We start from the raw sequence: 5,219 nt of genomic DNA, 5'->3' as shown, positions 1-5,219 counted from the left end.
GGGTAGAGGGTGGCATCAAACTCCCAAAGAGGTGAGGGCTAGGGAACCTCAGAAAACAAGCGAACAACCCTCAGGTCATTCTAGTTATAATAATTCTTCTGAACGGCTTGAATGAAACCTAAAGTTTAATTCCATCTTTTTCACCTAGAATTCCTTATCAGCCTCTGGAATCATCAGCAATTTTGTGGCTCAAAGATAGAATGAGTATTCAGAAAGTATTATTTCAATTCGTGGAGCCATCTGCTATCAGTAAAATATTTCAGTGTTTCATTTAACCCTGTACCAACTCGATAAAGTGTTACATATTCATTTTACAGATGAGGAAACTGAGGCACAGGAAAGTTAAATTACTTTTCTAGGATCATATGAGTGGCGAAGGTAGGATTTCAACCCTGGCACTTTGGTTACGGAATCAACCTTCCCACCCAGAAGGCTGGAACCCCTGTCTACTTCTGGAAAACGGGTTCCAAAAAGGTTAGTAAATTACGGTAACTGTAGTTAGGTAATATAGTTGTTCTGGCGACTCTGTTTCACAAATCTTGAAGTGGTCAATTTGTCATTCTTCTAGGAAGTTGAGAAATAGCTCTCTAAAGGCGTCACACCCTTCATTGCTCCCTAGCCCCAGCCCAAACACAGCACAGCCTCAGGTGGTGGGGTTCTCTCCAAACAGTAGGTGCTCAGTAAATGCTGTATGAATATTATAGAGCTTTTGGAAACCCTTCAGAAAGTTGACAACATCGGTTCAAAAATGAAATAGGTGCTTAAGAATTAGTTATTATGTGGTATCCTTAACTAGGTTTATCAGTTTCCTCCTGTGTGGGCCTGGATCGCCTATATTAGAACCATTTGGGGGCACTTGTTAAAATGTGAATTTCTGGGCCTAACCTCAGAATCTGCTGAATCAGAATCTTAAAGGTAGAACAGTCAGGATATTTCATATCACCTTCCAGAAACCTCTCTTGACTCGTTCTTGGTCCTTTCACCCCATCATGCCCCCAGACCACTGATCCATGTGGGAGGACCTCCCAGTTATTCCAGCATTAGCTACTTCCTTTGCAGGAAGCAGAAATGTGGTGGTGAAGGGATGCTCGATTGGTTTCTACTTATTCAAGCTCTGTAAGCTTAAAAGAGTTGGAGCTCTTTAAGGAATAAAAAGACTGTACTTGAATCCTACCTAAGGGGGAGAGGGAGAACAGAGGGAGGTCCTTCCCAGTCTGAATTGCTCTTTTCTAAATAGAGGTGGACCTGGAAGAGTGAGGTTTCCATCTTTCACCAGGAACCCTGGTGCCATCAGTGACCCTTGATCCCCTGCTGCTTGATGTCCAAGTGTCTCCGGCTGGATTTCCTCAGGGATGTGGGGTTGGGACTGGAAGGGCAGAGCCAGGAGGAAGAACTGGGCATAACTAGAAAAGTAGAAAAGCTTCTCTTAGGACACACTCCCCTCTGCTCCGCCTCCCAGAGGGTACAAATAAAAGGGGTTACTCCATGCTTTGTTCCTGGATGTTTTATTTACAGTTTTTACCACTTTCGATCAAATAGAGACGTTTTGAGGTTGCTGCAACTGCACTGAGGTGTTGTCTTAATCAAGATGACTAGTAGTGACTCATTGCCTAATTTTGCTGAGGCTTCTCTGCATTGAGCCTCAGTCTGGTGAGAACAAGGCTTCTTAGACTTCAGTGTGCACACAGATTGTCTGGGGATCTTATTAAAGTTCAGATTCTAACTCAGGAGTTTGGAGTGTGTCTCCCAGGTGATGCTCAGGCCGTAGACCAACTTTGAATAGTGAGGTGTCCGAGCATTTTGGGTCATAAGCATTGGAGGTAGTAGACAAACATGCTCTGGTGAGGCAAATGTTTGAGGCTTTTTAGCTTGTTAATTTTTGTGTGTATGAAACTTGAACTACTAAAATTACTGAATCTTAAAAGATTTATTTGAAAAAGATACGTTGTACTCTACATAAATACGCATGACTATTAACTATCTAAATCTATGATAAATTTGTATATTCGGCATGGTGGTTCCAAAATTCATTTTTAATTAGTTTTGGAATGCATTATGTAATTTTTTGGCAGGATACTTACCTTCCCAATTACGTTTTGTTTAAGATAGTGCTGAGATCAGTTTGCGTTCTCTTGAGCACACACTCTAATTGATGATGGGGGCAACTGACCTGGAAATATATTCCAGAGCAGAAGGTAACCTGTTGGCCTAAGATTCAAATAGTTCCCATGGATAGTGCATGAAATAGATCTACCGTGTCTGGCCTGACAGAGGAAATAAACTCATTAACTGACTACTTAAAAATTTTGCCCTTAATTGAAAATGCACAAAATCTGTACCTGGAATTGTCAGTGATCACAGTCTTGTCTATTCCTATCAAAAGTTCACATTTTTAATAAATCATATCCTTACTGGCCCAAACTAGTCCGTTCTTAATGCAAGAGCTGCAGTCCCAAACTCAACAAGGTGCAGTGCTTTGGTGACCAGTTACATTGCCTTGGAAAGAAAATCTTTGTTGAGCTATGTGTGATAATTTATATGCCACAAACTCTGTCATTTAGCTGAATTAAATTTAAAGTCTATGACTAAATGGTTTCTTTGTATATTCACAGAGTGGTACAACTATTACCACAATCTAAGTTTAGAATATTTTCAGCACCCCCAAAAGAATCCTGTATCCAGGATTCACTCACCTCACTCTTTTCTTCCTCCCCTCAGTCCTGGAAGTCAATTACTAATTTGCTGTTTCCATGTATTTGTTTTTATGTGATCTTGTACGACTGACTTCTTTGATTAGCATGTGTTCAAGGTTATTCCATGTCCTGGCAGCTATCAGTATTTCATTTCTTTTTTTTTTTGTGAAATAATATTTCCTTATGGGTCTACCACATTTTGTTTACTCTTCCACTGTGGATAAACGTGTTGATGGACATATGGGTAGTTTCCACTCTTTGGCTGTTATGATTAATGCTGTGAACATTTGTGCCCATGTTTTTGCATAAACGTATGTTATCTTTCTCCTAGCTATATACTATAAGTAGAATTGCTAGATAATATGGTAATGCTGTATTTAATATTTCACAAACTGGTAGACTGTTTTCCAAAATGTCTGCATAGTTTTTCATTACCACCAGCGATAAATGAGGGTTCCACTTTCTTCATTTCTTTGTCTGTACTTGTTACTGTCTTTTTGATTATAGCAATCCTTTCTTTTGAGACAGAGTCTCAAGCTGTCACTCTGGGTAGAGTGCCATGGTGTCACAGCTTACAACAACCTCCAACTCTTGGTCTTAAGTGATTCTCTTGCCTCAGTCTCCCAAGTAGATGGGACTACAGGTGCCCATCACAATTCCTGGCTGTTTTTTTGCTGCAGTTGTCATTGTTGTTTAGCTGGCCCAGGCTGGGTTTGAACCCACCACCCTTGGTGTATGTGGCCAGCACCTTACCCACTGAGCTATAGGCCTTGCCTGCTTATAGCAATCTTAATGGGTTTAAAGTGATTACTTACAATTTTGATTTATATTTCCCTAATATCAAGTATATTTTCATGTCCTTTGGCCATTTATACATTTTCTTTGTAAGAATGTCTATTGAAACTCTTTGCTCATTTTTAAAATTGGGTTGTCTTTTATTATTGAGCAGCAACCCTGGTGCTGCTTTGAAGAACTACAAAAGTTCTTTATATATTTTAGATACAAGTCCTTTATCAGATATACATATAATCTGCAAATATATTCTCCATTCTGTGGGTGACTTTTCTCATTCTTAGTGGTACTGTTTGCAGCACATTTTAAATTTTGATATGGTCTAATTGATTTATTTGTGGTGGTGGTGGTGTTACTGTTGCTTGTGCTTTTGGTGTAATGTCTAAGAGACCCTTGCCTAACTGAAAGTCATGAATATTTACTCCTGTTTCTTCTAACAATTTTATAGTTTTAATTCTTAATTTTGTATCTATAGTTTGACTTGAGTTAGTTTTTGTTGCCCCAGAACCATTTGTCGAACAGACTAGTCTTTCCCCATTGAATTGTCTTGTCACCCTTATCAAAAATCAGTTGACCATGAATGTGACTAAATTCCATTTCTGGACTCACTTATATTACATTCATTTGTATGTCTACCTTAATGCTAATTCCACAATGTTGTGATTTCTATAGCTTTGTATTACATTTCAAATTGGAAAATGTGAGTCCTTCAGTTTTGTTCTTTTTTTTTCAAGATTGTTTTGGCTACTCTGGGTCTCTTGTATTGCCATATAATTTTAGGGTCAGTTTATTTCTGTGAAAAAAAGGCAAATTGGGTTTTTGATAGTAATTACATTGAATTTGCAGATCAGTTTACGGATTACTGCCAACTTAAGCCTTCTGATCCATGAACATGGGGTGTCTCTTCATTTACTGAGATATCCTTTAAGTTCTTTCAACAGTGCTTCCTACACATACAATGCATTGCTTTTTAGAAGACATAACAAAACGTAAACCAGTTGGGTTTGTTAGCTGCACAAACCCCACAGGGATGGAAGCTAATTTTCAAATCTGCCAGACACTAAATTTACATTCTTGACTAAAATCTGTTTATTATTGAGCTTTATATATGGAGCACCATTTGCCTTGGCCTTTTATCATTATTAATAGTTAATATTTAACATATTAACACATTTAACTTCTCTTCTAATAATACAATGTAGCAGATATTCTCTAATCCTCCACTTTAGAGGTGAGGCACAAAGGTTTCCCCAAATTTCACAACTAGTAATTTACATAGGCTGGATTTGAGTTGAGCAGCCCGCTCACCAGTCTGTATGCTTAAATCACTGTTTGGTAATATATACAAGTTGTACACTGCTCAAAAGCTGCAAAAGGCTATGTTCATTATGAAGGTAAGTTTCCCCTGATACATTTGACCCCTAGATACCACCATGTTCTCCCCAAAGTGTCATGATATTTTTGGCTTTTGTGTGTGTGTGTCTTTAAGCATGCCATAGTAGGCCTGGCACCTGTGGCTCAAGTGGCTAAGGCACCAGCCACATACACCTAAGGTGGCTGTTTTTTTTTTTTTAATTGAATGGTAACTATGTACATTAATGCACTTCTGGGGTACAGTGTGGGGTTTTCACACACAATCCAAAATACTTCCATCAAACTGGTTAACACAGCCTTCATGTCATTTTCTTAGTTATTGCTTTAAATCATTCACATTCTACTCTTAGAAAGATTCAC

The sequence above is a fragment of the Otolemur garnettii genome, unplaced genomic scaffold (genome assembly GCF_000181295.1).
Source record: "Otolemur garnettii isolate 467f Iridium unplaced genomic scaffold, OtoGar3 scaffold00032, whole genome shotgun sequence".
Taxonomy (NCBI): Eukaryota; Metazoa; Chordata; class Mammalia; order Primates; family Galagidae; genus Otolemur; species Otolemur garnettii.
Note: the sequence above shows the minus strand (reverse complement) of the source record.